This window comes from Vanessa atalanta, chromosome 5 (genome assembly GCF_905147765.1).
Source record: "Vanessa atalanta chromosome 5, ilVanAtal1.2, whole genome shotgun sequence".
In the NCBI taxonomy this organism is placed as follows: Eukaryota; Metazoa; Arthropoda; class Insecta; order Lepidoptera; family Nymphalidae; genus Vanessa; species Vanessa atalanta.
Window position 1 is genome coordinate 4,840,961 of NC_061875.1, and position 16,197 is coordinate 4,857,157.

General features: G+C 35.9%; 1 long non-coding RNA gene across 1 annotated transcript; it reads right to left on the reverse strand.

The window, feature by feature from the left end:
- Positions 1-2,870: 2,870 nt before the first annotated feature.
- Positions 2,871-4,458, reverse strand: LOC125064394. Its single transcript, XR_007119585.1, has 2 exons — positions 4,156-4,458; positions 2,871-3,575 (listed from the first exon to the last, which is right to left on the reverse strand). It is a non-coding gene; the product is annotated as an uncharacterized LOC125064394 (long non-coding RNA).
- Positions 4,459-16,197: the final 11,739 nt, after the last annotated feature.

Here is a 16,197-nt window from a genome sequence, read left to right on the forward strand (position 1 = left end):
ATATTTATACGTACCTATCGTTGTTGTGGAATGTCTAGTAGTCAAACGTTATGATTTTCAAAAATCAAATATTTATTTCCTTCGAATATTTATTATGTGAAACTATTTGTATAGTAATTTTCTGTTTCATTTATTATATACATTTGTCTACATGATTAATTCACTAGTCTTGTAATAATAAAAATCATTCCACTGTTTATATAATCTGTCTGCATATAGAAAGTTTATAATTTTTTCAAGTAATGGGAACGTTACCATGACTGGGCTAACGCATCGGCGTCTCGTGATGTAAAGACCAGCGCATTCAGAAAGGAATATAACTCTGCCTCTAGGTCCCTCAAAAATGTGATTGCTAAGGCGAAGACGGAGTACATTTGCAGAATTGGCGAGACACTGGTGCGTCTCCCTTCAACACACATGTGCGTTCTGGACTCTCGCTAAGGTTGTTCTATTTCTGTCAGCCTTCCTTTCCATCTCTGTACAAGGACGATGAGTCATTGGCCCATACCGCGAAACAGAAAGCTGATCTTTTAGGCTCTCTCTTCGCGTCGACTTCGGCTCTGGATGACCAAGAAAAGTCACCACCAACAATCCCGCCATGTGATACCACGATGCTAAGCTAACCACGAGATTAAATTCCGGCAAAGTGAAGTTCGTAAAGCACTTCTTTCCTTGGACATTCATAAGTCGAGTGGACCCGATGGCAGCCCTCCAATCGTGCTACGGACATGTGCTCCAGAGTTGGCACCGGTCTTAACGCGTCTTTTCTGGCAATCCTACGCATTAGGCGTCGTCCCGATCTCCTGGAAGACTGCTTTGGTGCATCCGATTCCTAAAAAGGATAACCACTCAGACCCGTCCAATTATAAGCCTATAGTCATCACCACCTTGTTCTCCTACGTAATGGAGTCCATTGTAAACTGCCAGCTCCCGCGGTATCTAGAGGAGTACCAGCTGATTAGTGACCGCCAGTACGGTTTCCGTCGGAGTCGCTCAGCCGGTGATCTTCTAGTTTATCTTACTCATAAATGGGCGAAAGCAGTTGAGAGCAATGGGGAGGCATTTGCAGCCAGTCTGGCTTCGGCCTTCGATTGCGTGTGGCACAAAGCGCTTCTTTCGAAGCTTCCTTCCTATGGGATTCCCGGGAAATTATGCAAATGGATGCTTTTTGGGAGATCGGAGCAAGGTCGTTGTCAACGGTGCATGCTCCAAAGATTCGTCAATTCTGGTGTTCCACAAGGCTGCGTTCTATCACCCACTCTGTTTCTTCTGCATATCAATGACTTATTGCAAATCAGTAACATTCACTGCTATGCAGACGACAGTACCGTAGACACCTCATACACCGGCCGTGCTAATATTTCTCGCGAAAACGTCGAAGAAAACCGAAACAAACTTGTGTCTGAAAACGAGTCTTCGTTAAACAAAGTCTCGAACTGAGGCCGGCTTACTTAGTCCATTTCTTTCCCAAAAAGACGCAAGTTTGCGCGTTAACTGCTAAAAAAACATCATTTATCGTATCTCCACGATTCGAGAACATTCCGTTAGCCGCCAATGCTAGTATCGGAATACTTGGCGTCGATGTTTATAGCCTCGTTCAGTTCCGCGGTCAATTGGAAGGCAAAGCCAAATTGGCATCAAAAAAGCTCGGTGTGCTCAGCAAAGCAAGACTAAGATTATAAATATAGTCAAAATTCTAAATTTCACCCGCACCACCTAGATGTCCGAAAATGTACAACAACGCGATTATTTTTTTTAAAGGCCGGCAACGCACCTCCAACCCTCCTGGTGTTGCAGATGTCCACAGGCGGTGGTAATCACTTTCCATCAGGTGAGCCTCCTGCTACTTTACCTCTTATAACATAAAAAAAAAGTAACTGACAATATAGTAACTGTAGTACACTGTTAGAATTTGTATAAACCAAACAATGTAAATTGTCGTAGTTGTCTAAATAGCTCACTAGTTGGAGCAACTGTCTATGCCGCGATATTGTCATTCTGTTCGGTCGTATTATATTAACTCTAAATTGTATCAACTTACTGTACTATGCTAACTGGATTACAAATAAATGTCACTATACCAATTTAATCTTACGTTATTTTCGCCCAATCCCATCATACAGACATCGAAGATAAAGTAGGTTAAAATGAAAAAGGAACAATATAAATAAAATACCTCAATAGCAAATGTGTTCCTTTTTACATTACAGATTATATTGAAAGAAAATAATAAAATTATCACTATACACATATAACATTTAATATTATTTTGTTTTATAACAGAACGCATTGACTTAACCCGTAACCCGCTAAATGTAATTAAACACTAGTATAATTATGTGCATAAAACTTACATAATACGATTTAAATATTTCGATAAAATGATTTAGAATATTGCATACAATAATGCAAATCAGAATAATAAAATAGGCACATATTTTCTGAAAGTAATTTTTAAAGATGGCGTGGACAGGAATTCAATCACCATGATATAAGTACTCTGGGAGGGTTTTTATATGTCCGAAAGAAGAAGAAAAAAGAAGAATTTTAAAGCTATCTCGCCAATGCCATTAAACCACTATGATCTGGTTAAAATACTGGTAAGCTTACAATAATGCATATCAACCTGAAAAATGGTATCGATCTTAATTATACTACTTATTATAAATAAAATATCTAAAATCACTACAAAATACTACAATTATAAAGTAAATACTACTTAAATAAAGAAAGAGAATATAATTTTTCCCACTGGTACCGTTTGCCACGAGCTATACTAATTATATTGACAGCTCTTTGTCTACAAATTCATGATTTTTTTTTTCAAATTCATTCATTCGTAATAAAACAGGTGTAGAATATAAAAATAATAATTTTCTAACATATATTTCTATAAAACTTTTTTGATTAGCTGGTCTTTTAGACCAAAATACTAGTATAGTATAGTACTACTTATATAAAGCAGAGTTTACCTTAACTAATTGAGAATATCCTAATCGGAGTCTGCCAGAATTTTGTAAATTTAGCTGCTGTTTAACTTTGTTTTGTTTCCCGCCTTACTTGTTAATCTTAACAATACTTAGACCATATAATAGTTTCCATGTATAAAATTGTTATTTATTTCAGATTCTGCTGAATCCTAAACATTTTGACAATATTTTCTTTTTAATTTATGAACTGTCTTCTGCCTTCCTTTTTCTTTCCCCTTTACCATTTCCTATATTTTGTTTTTCTGCATATTCTGGTTTTGTTTGTTCTAATTTTCTCTTTTTGATACCTTCTTCTTAAAGTTCCTTTGCCATTTTCTTTTCCGTAGTTATTTGTCGCCTTTGTTTTGAAGTTAAGGTTTCGTTTTGACGTCTTAGGAAGAGCAATAATGTCAATAAGACTATATACTTAAGAATTATTAACATTTAGTCCGAAGCGGCGCCGGATCTTAAGATTATCTGGTACTAAATTTAGCTTGCTGTTTTATGGGAAAGTTGTCATCAAAATCATGTATAGTCATTAGCTTTTGATTGTGTATGCATATTCCCGAAAGAATTTGAAGACTACGTCTGTTTTCCTTGGATATCCTAGAAAATAGATATTATCTACGTCAGGGTTCCATGGTTGCATACGTCAAGTTCTAAAGTAATTTTTGATGATTTTAGGGTTAATGACCCTTAAATAGCAATTTTAAGAATTGGTACCTACTCTTTCGATAATAGCTGTGCTGTATGGTCTCGCTTCCATTGAAGAATATTTTTTCCATGATTAAGGTTTCCAGTAAAGTAATTTAATTTCAATACCACTGAATCATGCAATAATATCACTTTCTGATACCACTAAACTGCGTCAATTTAATATTCAGGAGTATGAATAGCGATTTCTGGACGCCTTTTTTATAATTTAAAAGCATTCTTTACATTAACTTTCAAAAGCACAGCGGCCAGCCACCTCTACTTTCAAAACCGAGTTGAATTTGTTGAAATCCGGTTTTTAGGGTGGAAACTAGGTGCCTACAGGCTAATTTTGATGCCAAACGGCGAAAAGTTGTCCCGATTGGACTATTTGAACTTGGATTGCTGATTGGACGGATACTTCCGTCTTTTTTATTAAAGGTACAGAGTCTTGCAAAATAATGATGTGGTAAAAAGGATGAAATCAACTTACCAGATAGCATAAAATTGCATAGACTAGTTATATTGTTGCTTTCCGTGATAATATGTTGTAATTTAATTCAATTCAATTATTATTTGGTGACAAATTTTCAATTTGTAGTTTACAAATAAGAACTCCGGTATTTCAATAATTGAGTTGACGTTGACATTTGACACAACAACTTGTTGACTTTGGTCATGTCGGAAAGCAAAGGTATTATACCGTACAGCCTAACAGCATAAACATTAAATATTTTTGCTTTTTTCACACGATGTTTTTGATAACAAAATAAGAATACCCTTGTACTTGTTGTTATTAATTAATGTTACTATGTCTTTGTTCCTATTGCCTTGGCCTTTTAAATTTTTCTAAATTTTTGTATTTTCTTATCCACATTGCTTGTTTTTTTTTTTTTTTTTCCTGTTTTTATTTAGTGTTTATTATTTTGTTATTGTGTTAATGTAACCGTCAACCGGCGGGACGTGCAGAAATTATGATTAATAGATATAGTATTAATATTTATTGAAAGAGTATATACATATTTATCTTATTTTTATTAAATCATTCAGATTATTTTATTCATAATATAAATATATATTTTATATATTGTATTCAATTTATCGAACCGTACAATTAAAATTGTAAAATTATGTCCACTACAGATGATATATTTTTATCAGCATGTAGTAGTAGTTGTTCCTCTGACGTAGACGATGATTCTTTCCATGTTCCTGAAACGCTTGGGTCCTTGCTTAGTAGTTCTTTTCTCAATTCTCCTCACTTTTTTAATGTATGTCATATTAACGCTCAAAGCTTACCTTCTCATTTTCCTGATTTTCTTGAAGCCTTTTCCAATGCCCCTGCAGACGCCATTTTAATATCCGAAAGTTGGTTAAAACCTTCTCTTAGTTCTTGCTTATACAGTCTTCCTGGTTTTGTGCTAATTCGGAACGACCGTATAGGCAAAGGTGGCGGAGGTGTGGCTATTTACCTACGCTCTGAGATTCCCTATAATATTATTTTTTCATCTCCTTCTTCATTCTCGTTCTCTGCTGAATTTTTATTCATTGAAATCCGTCTCAGGGGTGTGAAAGTGGTCCTTGGAGTTATTTACTGCCCTCCTGCTGTTGACTATTTCTCTTCACTTGAACCTGTCCTTGAGTCCCTTTCATCGGATTACACACATCATGTAATCATGGGCGATCTGAATACAGATATGTTAAAAATGACTCCACGTTCTTTAAAACTTTCTAGCCTCTTAAATTCTATTAATTTCAACATTCTCCCTTCTGGAGCTACACATCATAACTTTGACTCGCCTGATACTTGGTTGGATGTTATTATTGTCTCCTCAACAAATAATGTCATTAAATATGGTCAATTATCAGCTCCCGGATTCTCTCGTCACGATCTTTTATATGTGTCCTACAAGCTTAAGCCTCCTAAAATTAAACCTCCTACAGTGTGGATGCGCAATCTTGCTAAAATTAACTTAGAAAACTTAAAAAATGATGCAGAATCGCTTGACATGTCTTTAGTGTATAATTCATCAACAATTAATGATAAAGTTTCTCACTTCAATACATCCATTTCATCACTTTTTGATAAACATGCACCAATGTGTCCTGTCAAGATAAGAAGACCGCCCGCTCCTTGGATTACTAAAGGGGTGCGTATGGCTATGTCTCGTCGTGATCGTGCTTTCCGCAAATATAAACATGACAGGTGCAAAGAAAATTGGGAATTATATAAGGCTGCTCGCAACCGGTGTAACTTGATGGTAAGAACAGCCAAACGCCACTATTGTCATATTAACGTAAGTAACTCGTCTGTGGCCTCAATATGGAAGTTTCTACAAACATTAGGCATAAATAAGCGTAACAATAAATTTTCTGTGCCTTCATTGTCTCCTGATAGTTTAAACTCACATTTTTCTTCTTCTACTCTATTATGTCCTAATATTAAATTACGTACTATTTCAGAAATTGAATCCATGGCCTCTCCTTCTTTTAACGACTTCGTTCTTTCTCCAGTGTCTGATGAAGAAATTCGTAAAATTATACTGTCAATCACATCGAATGCTACTGGTGTTGATGGCATTAATCGATATATGATAACATCTATTCTAGACTATTTACTGCCAGCTATAACTCACATTGTAAATTTTTCTATTTCATCAGGAGAGTTCCCTGTACTATGGCGTAGAGCTTATGTTATTCCTCTTCCTAAAGTTTCCAACCCCTCCCAGTTAAATCACTACAGACCCATTTCCATTCTTCCTTTCTTGTCAAAAGTCTTAGAATTAAGTATTTACCAACAAGTCTCTTCCTTTGTTTATAAAAATAATATTCTCAGCTCATATCAGTCAGGTTTCCGACCAGGCCATAGTACAGCTACTGCTCTTCTCAAAGTAACTGAGGATATTCGGATTGGTATGGAGAATAGATTGATCACCATACTGGTCCTTATTGATTTTTCCAACGCGTTTAACTTAGTAGATCATGATATTGTTCTTGCCATTTTTAAGCATTTAAACTTTTCTTCATCAGCTCTGGAGTGGTTCTCCTCATATCTTCGCGGCCGCCAGCAAGCGGTCAGGCTGGATCAATGTCTTTCCGGGTGGCTTGACCTATCTGCTGGCGTGCCGCAGGGTGGCATCCTTTCTCCTATTATTTTTTCTATTTTTATAAATTTTCTTACTTATAACATCGACTGTTCTTACCATTTCTACGCCGATGATCTGCAACTCTATATTCATACTAAGTTGGAGGATATCGATTCAGCTGTAAATAAAATTAATCAAAACCTTACTTACATATATAACTGGTCTAATAAATATGGTATCATGGTAAATCCAGCTAAGTGTCAGGCGATCATAGTTGGTAGTTCGCGTATCATTTCCAAGTGCGATATTTCTTCTTTGCCAAATATCGTGTTTAATAACAATATCATACCTTACTCTCAAAATGTTAAAGATCTCGGACTGCACATTGATTCAACTTTGAGCTGGAAGGTGCATATTAATGAAGTTAGTCGCTCGGTTACCGCCACCTTAAGGTGTCTCAATAGATTAAGAAATTTTCTCCCTATTAAAACCAAAGTTTTGCTAGTGCAAGCCCTTATATATCCGATCATCGATTACGCTGATGTGTGTTATGTCGATCTCAATGAATTTTTTTTAAACAAACTCGATCGCCTCATAAATAATTCCCTGCGTTTCATCTTCTGCCTTCGAAAATTCGACCACATTTCCCACTGTCGAGCCGAACTCAAATGGCTCCCTATCCGCCAACGCAGAGATTTACGGCTACTGTGTTCTCTTTTTTCTATTCTTTTTGACCCGCTTTCCCCTGATTACTTAAAGGATAAATTCAAATTTCTTTCTGACAATCACGATCGACAGCTACGCTCTATTGATTCTCTCCTTCTCTCTTTTCCCAGTCACTTCTCTGGTTTCCTAACTAACGCTTTCTCCGTCCAAGCTGTCAGATTATGGAATAAACTTCCGGTAGAAATTAGAAAGGCTTCCACTAAGGCATTGTTCAAGCGTCGTTTACAGGATCATCTTATTAAAAACCTCTCTTAAGTTTCTCCTTCTTTCTCTCACTACGCTCTGTTTTTAAAATTTCTATTATGTCTCTGTTAATTATAAATGTGTATTCTCATGCATATATATAATATTTTATCTATGTTTCTGTTTCATTATTATTATTATATTTTTCTTTCTCTTTTTTTTTTCTCCCTTTTGAAGAGGTAATAAAACAGATACACGAGCCTAAGCCAAGTGTATCAGTCTTTGTAGGGTTAAGCCTATGATGATGACAGGAATTTACGTGTGAGACGGCAAGTGTTGAGAATAACTGCTTTCTGAATAAGTGTAATGGTGGATGCGGGCATTTGCAGTGCGTTTAGGTTAGTCGAAAGGGTTTTTGGGATAACACCCGTTGTAGATATTACAATGGGCAAGATTTTTACATTATCTACTTGCCATTGCCTTTTTATTTCGGTTGCCAGTTCTACGTATTTTGAAATCTTTTCAGTGCATGTATTAAGAAGATTATGTGTGTTGCATACTGCTATGTCTATAATAAATACTATATTTTTATTTTTATCTATTACTGTAATGTCCGGTCTATTATAATGTATTGTCTTATCTGTTATTATAGTTCGGTCCCAATATAATTTAAATGTGCTGTTTTCTAATACTGTGTCAGGTGTATATTTGTAATAGGCCACCTTTTTGGTTAGTAATGAATAAGCATGAGCTAGGTTCTGGTGGATAATTGCTGCAACTTGATCGTGTCTATGTTTGTAATCAGTTTGGACTATGGATTTGCAAGCCCCGGTGATGTGTTGAATGGTTTCAGAACTACTATGGCATCGTCTACATAAATCAGTTGGTAAGTTAGGTAAGCGGATGATGTGCTTTTGGTAATTGCGAGTGTCTATTACTTGATCCTGAATGGCGATCATGAAAGCCTCTGTTTCTGGAAAGAGCTCACCTCTCCGTAACCATTCGTTCGACGCATCTTTGTCGACGTGTGACTGGCCAAGATCGGCTAAATGCCTACCGTGTAGAGACTTTTGGGACCACAAATCTATTTTTTGTTGTCTAGTAATTAATTTTGCTTGAATACTTCTATTGCTTAGATTAAGAGGCGTTAATTTTTTGTCAATTTCGATTGCGTGCTTGTGGAGTTGTGAGTGATCAGCCTTAGAATAGAAATAATTACGCAGTTTGTTCGTTAATGTATTATGTAGATTTTTTATATCAATTAAACCCTGTCCTCCATCCTGACGAGGTAGTGTTAAGCGTTGTATGCATGACCTGGGATGACGTTTTCTATGACTAGACATGTGTGTGTTTATCATACGCTGTAGTTTTAGTAAATCTGTTTGAGACCAGGTTATGATCCCAAAAGAGTATGTGAGGACCGGGATTGCGTAGGTATTTATAGCTTTCACAGTATTACGTGAGTTGAGTTGGGTCCTTAAAATCTGGTTAAGCCGAATTTTAAATGTCTTGATCAAATCTAACTTAGTTTGTTTCTGCTCTATTTGTTTTGACTGGTGAAATCCTAAATATTTATAAGTGTTGTGTTCATTCATGTGTTCTATTTGTTCACCAGTGTCAAGTACGTAAGAATTTGTTTGTGATTTCCCCTTAATAATTGAGTGTATTTTGCATTTGTTTACCCCAAACTGCATTTGGATGTCTGTCGAGAATGATTGTGTGATGTCAGCTAGTTTTGTAAGTTCGGCATTGTTTTTTGCATATATTTTAATATCGTCCATATAAAGTAGATGTGAAAGGGTATGATGCGAGTCGTTATGTTTTAGTTGAAGTCCCATTTCAGTTTTATTAAGTAACTCTGACAAAGGATTCAGTGCAATACAAAACCATAACGGACTGAGCGAGTCTCCCTGGAAGATACCTCGTTGGATTTTAATTGTTTCAGTAGTAAGTGATGTATTATTTTGTATTAATTTTAGCTTTGTCTGCCAATGAAGCATGGTAACACGTAAAAATGTTATTAAATTAGGGTGAATTTTGTAGCGTTGCAGTATGTAAAGTAACCAACTGTGAGGGACTGAATCGAAAGCTTTTTTGTAATCTATGTACATAGTGTGAATGTTTAATTTTTTTGTGAGTGCTTGTTTCATTACTATTGCGTCTATTGTTAACTGTTCCTTACATCCTTGACTATTTTTCCTGCATCCTTTTTGTTGCTCTGCTAGTATGTTATGGTGATCAATGTGTGTATAAATTAAGTGGCTGATACATCCTGTTATAATTTTGTATATAGTTTGAAGACATGTAATAGGTCGGTAATTAGCTGGATTTTTGGAATCTGCACCTTTCGAGAGCATGTAAGTGATTCCGTGAGATATGAATTTTGGCATAGTGTGTGGTGAATGAATAAATTGATTTATGTGGCTGTGAATGAATGGATGTACGCATGTGAGTTTTTTGTACCAATAATTGTGAATGTTATCAGTCCCAGGTGCTTTCCAATTGTGTGTGCGTTTTATAATTTGAATGAAGATGTCTATGGAAATATTTTCAAAATCCATTGCGGTAATGTGTCCTGTGTCTGCTGATTTTAGGAGCCAGTCGGCATTAGTGTTATGTTGTACTGGGTTTTCCCATATACTTGCCCAAAATTGCTGTAGGTCTTGAGGTGATGGAGTGTTGGAGTTCTGAGTAGTATTGTCTTCATGGTTAGTATTCATAGTTCTGTAAAACTGTTTTTCGTTATTTATAAAGGTTAAATTCTGTTGTTTACGTTTTGTGCAATTTAAATATCTTTTTAATCTATTCGAAGCTGCATTCAACTTCTGTTTCAGTGTGTCAAGAAAGTGTTGGGGCTCTGTATTAGGTTCTTCATGCCGTGAATGAGTTTTGTATTTTATTTTTATTTCATCAACAGTTTTTAGTATTTTGTGACTTCTATTTCCTGCAATGTATTGTGTAAGCCTACCTATTTCTAGCCTATATTTTTCTATTTTATTCTCAATCCTCTTTTGCCATGTAGGTTTCCTATTGCGACTATTTCTTACCGCATACTCTGCTGCAAAAAATCTAGTGCCATTACAGGCAGCTGCTGTATACGCTGCTGAATAGATTATTGTATGGAGTGTGTTGAAATTTTGGTCGTGATTTAAATGTTTCGGTACTACTGTGTTATTTAGGTAATAGACAATTTGAGAAAATTTACGAGATGATTTTTGTTTTGGTATGTATGGTCTTGTCTCTGGGTTTGTGTCACTAAACTGTGCTATCGCATTACTAAACTCTATTTCAATTTTCTGTAGTAGATGGTTTTCGGGATCTATATCTGTAATCAATGTTTGAATTTGTGTTTGTGGTCGTATTTGTGTAAGCGAGTTTGAGGTATCCGTGGCAATTTTTGGCTTGTTATTATCAAAATTTTCTATTGTTATATCTTTTCCCGGAGTCTGAAGTTGAGGGTGTATATTTAATTCAGATAATTTTTGTTCTACTTCTCTTTTTAATCTATGTAACTTATTTATGTTTATTTTATTATTGAATAATAGTCTTCTTTGATCAGCAATTCTCTGTTCTGTAATATGTGACAAATGTGGATGTTTTTCTATAAATAGCTCATGCAATTTTTTCCGGTATGCAGTTTTATTTGTTTCTAACTCAGTTACTATAAAATAACATCTAATAATTTCATCGTTAATTGCGTCTGACCATTTCATTCTACTATTTGTGGGTTTATTTTGCGTTAAAGTCGGTGTCAGATGCATAAGACTGTTTGTTTGATGGGCTTCTGAATGATTGTGAATGATATGTGAATCTGTCTGTATTTGTTGTTTTACTTCATCGCGTATATCATCAAGTGTACTTTGTGATAGAAGTTTTCTTCTTAAGATTGCCCTTCTTTGATCTCCTAATCGTTGTCGACTGGCCTGCATTTCGGGGAATTTGCAATCGAACTCTTTATGTAGCGACTCTAAATATGAATTCATATGTGTTGTCTCACACTTAGTTATTATAAGGTATGTGCGCCATATGAATCGGTTCATATCATCAGTCCATTTTTTTCGCACACGTGGGAGGTCAGCAGTGGGTACAGGGTTGATGGCGAGTGCCTTCTGCACAACAGCTGTTGACCTTGTTGACCTTAATGAATATAAGGATGATGGTGATGAATTCAGTGAACGGAAAAGGCTATGAGTGGAAGAAGGAGATGGTATGTTAGAGAAGAGTGAGTGCTCTGAGGATGAATTAGATGATGGTGAGGATGATCGTTCGGCTGTAGTCAATTTTTCGAGGGGAACCCGCCTGCTCAGTCCCCCGTCGCCAACGGTTCGCATGCTGTGACATCCAGCGTTAGCTCCAGATGTGCCCCGGCGACCCCCGGGCAGCGGCCGTAAACTATATATCTTATTTCGACTTTCCATTATTTTCTCCATAAGATGGGTTTGGGATCGTTAGTTTAGGTAGGTGTAAATAATTTGTTGGTAAGATGTTAAAACCAAATAACTAGTGCCATGTACCCGTAAGCCCCCCCACCGCGCCAAGGTGATCCCCTGGGGGGGTTATTATTATTATTATTATAGTATTTATTGTAAAATTTATTGTTACCGCCTTCATGACTTTCTGTTTGGCCTAAAGGTTGACTGGTAGAGAATGCCTTCAGGCATTAAGTCCGCCTTTTGTTCCAACTTTTGTTGTTGGTCAATAAAGTTTTTAAATAAATAAAAAATAAATAAATAAATATATCACTCAATAGGGCCCTGTCAGTGTCACCGGCTGACACTTACAAGATATTTGAGATATTGTGGTGTATGTGAATCAATGCCACTAGCAGACCCGCTAGATAATGATATAATGGCGGCATAGGTTTTTATATCTTTAACTTGTAAAAAAAAATCAGGGTAAACAGTAAATTATGAAATTTCAAACATTTTTATTACTATAATTTGATGTCAATTTAAGAAAGAAAATGGATTGAAGAAAGAAAAAAAAATGTAATTAAAACTAAGCAAGTTTTGTTACTTAAGGATCAGGGCATCGTTAGAATCTTTACACCATTCGGAGTGAAGTAATGTTTTTTGTACAATACTATTGTTTATGGGTGAAACTTACCATTTTACTTGAAATGGCTCATTTGCTTGATTACCATCTTAAAGAAATATCTTAAAAGGTCCTACTGTAAACAAGCACGTTTTTAACATCTGGTTCTGAACTTACTTATTTGTAATCTTTATTTATTTATTTAAATGCTTTATTGACCAACATAAAGCTAATGGGACAAAAGGCGGACTTATTGCCTGAAGGCATTCTCTGCCAGTCAACCTTTGGGGTAAACAGAAAAACCATGAAGGCGGTAATTAAAAATTAATTAACAATGTATAACAATATATGCACATACTTATATAAAACTACATAAAAAAGCATATACATACATATCCATATAGTATCTACAAAATAAATATTGATATATACTGTCTATAGTGCATAACAGAAATCAAAGGAGCTAGGGGCTTTCTGACAATATGTGCTCACGTAGATGAGTTTTAAAAGTTTATTTTGAGGTAGCTTTTCTAATATGTTCGGGTACTTTGTTCCACAAAAGGAACACCTTGAACGGAGTAGGAAGTAGAGACGAAACCGGAAGTGTGAGTAGGGACAGAAAGAAGGTAAGAATCCTTAGAACGTAGTTGACGATTGTGGTTATCACAAAGAAATTTGAATTTGCCTCTGAATCGGGAGAGAGAGGATCAAAGAGAATAGAGAAAAGAGATGAAAGTAATCGGAAGTCTCTACGTTGTCGAATTGTAAACCATTTTAGTTTATCACGATACTGAGAGATATGGTCGAACTTACGAAGACAGAAAATGAAACGCAAAGAGTTATTTAAGAGACGATCAAGTTTATCCAGTTGATTTTCGTTGAGATCGTTACAACATACGTCTGCATAATCAATTATGGGAAATACCAAAGCGTGCACAAGTATAATCTTAGTCTTGATGGGAAGGAAACTTCGAAGTCGATTCAGACATCTTAACGTGGCTGTAACTGAGCGACTAATATCAGAGATATGTACAGACCAACTGAATGTGGAATCAATATGTAGACCAAGCTCTTTTACATGATTGCGGTAAGGAATATTGATGTCATTGAACAAAACGGGCGGTAAAGATGATAGGTTCAGATTGGTGATAAGGAAAGAGCTTCCAATAACGATCGCCTGACATTTTGATGGATTAACCTTTATACCGAATTTTTGAGACCAAGTATTTACACTAGCTAGGTTACTATTAATAGTTGCAACAGCATCATTTATGTCCAACTTGGTTTGACAGTAGAGCTGCAAGTCATCGGCGTAAAAATGATAAGAACAGTTGATGTAAGTTGTGAGGAGATTTATAAACAGAGAGAAAATAAGAAGAGATAAAATGCCACCTTGTGTTATGCCAGTATGAAGGTCAAACCAATCGGAGAGCGATTGATCCAATCTAACTGCTTGCTGGTGGCCGCGAAGATATGATGAGAACCACTCCAAAACTAATGGCGAAAACTTGAGATGCTCGAGTATAGCAAGGACAATATCATAGTCAACCATGTTAAAAACATTAGAGAAGTCGATTAAGACTAAAATGGTGACCATTCTATTCTCCATATCACCAATTTACCCATTATAGGGAACATCCCGGATGACATGGAAAAGTTAACAATGTGAGTGATAGCGGGCAGGACTTTATTCACAATAGATGTAATCATCAGACGATTGATACCATCAAAACCAGTTGAATTTGACTTAATTGTAAATAAAATTTTACGAATTTCATCATCAGTTATCGGAGAAAAGACAAAGTTATCACTTGAAGCAACGGACATGGACCTGATTTCAGAAATAGTCGTTAATTTAATAGCTGAGCACAAAGGCGTGATTGAGGAAAAATGTTGATTTAAAACATTAGGAGAAAGTATTGAGACAACAACTTTTCCTTCACGCTAGTTTAAGCCCATGGTTTGAAGGAACTTCCGTACAGTGGACGTGGAAGCATTTGAAATGTTACTGTGGCAGTAGTGGCGCTTTTCTGTTTGCTTTTCTGTTTCCTCACCATCATATTACATCTGTTACGAGCAACTTTATATATGTACCGATGTCAGCACTTCTTTTATTTTTGTATCTCCTGAAGGCGCGATCACGTCGTGTCATTGCCATACGCACTTCTTGCGTTATCCACGGTACTGGTGGCCGTCTTATCTTAATCGGTCTTAGTGGAGCATGTTTATCGAAGAGCGATAAAATGTACGAGTTAAAATGGGAGACTATCGTCAAGTGACGAAGAACTGTATACCAGTGATAGGTCAAGTAAGTTCGCGTCCCTCATTAAAGCCTCATGATCCATTTTCGAAAAATTGCGTATCCACACAGTTGGAGGTTTTAATTTTAGGGGGGGGGTCTTAGCTTATAAGCCAAATATAAGAAATCGTGTTGAGAAAATCCGGGAGCCAATAATTGTCCATGCTTAAAGACATCATAGATAGAGGAAATCAAAGTTACATCTAATCAAGTATCAGGAGCATCCAAATTATGATGAGTGGGACCAAAAGGAAGAATGTAAAGAGCGATTGATTTTAAAAAGTTAGAGAGACGAAGAGAGCGAGTAGTAGATTTTAAAAGGTCAGTGTTCAAATCTCCGATGACAATAATATGTGAATAATCCGAAGACAGCGATTCAAGGACGAGTTCTAACGAATAAAAATAATCACAGGTCGGAGGGCAATAAATAACTCCAAGAACAGCTTTAATGCCCTTTAGTTAGACTTCAAGAAAAATGAATTCAGCAGTGAAAGAGAAAGCAGAAGGAGAGGTACTTAATATTGTATAAGGTATTTCGCTACGGAGATAGATAGCAACGCCTCCACCACCTTTACCTGTTTGGTCGTTCCGTATCAGGACAAAACCAGGTAGGCTATAAACGTTTGAACTAAGTGAAGGTTTAAGCCAACTTTCAGATACCAAAATGGCATCTACAGGGGCATTTGAAAAGGTGTCTAAGACATCAGAATAATGGGAAGGTAAACTTTGAGTATTTAAATGACAAATATTAAAAGTCTGAGAACAATTGAAGGGTTTCAGGGACATCAAAAGAGTCCTCATCTTCTCTGAAAGAGCAGCTACTGCATGCGGACATAAACACCTCGTCGTCATCATAATGCACTTAATAAGACAAAATTAGAATACGTATAATATGTATATATATAACAAATATTTAAAATTATGCTGATATTATGAATTACTCTAGTTTTCTAATACTATAAGTAACTACAAGTCATTTCTGCTTTCTAATCGTCTTAATCTTTGTCAATATTTATTTAGATGGTAAACATTAATTATGAGTTCTTCATCTCTTAATAAACACGACGCAAGAATTACACGGTAAGCAATTATTTATTCTGAATAAGTTTAAATCTTGAACTTTGGTCTAAATTGTATATACATATCCCCTGTTTATAAAATAGTGCGAAGTAAGTCTATATATTTTTGCTTAATGAAGCAACAGTAA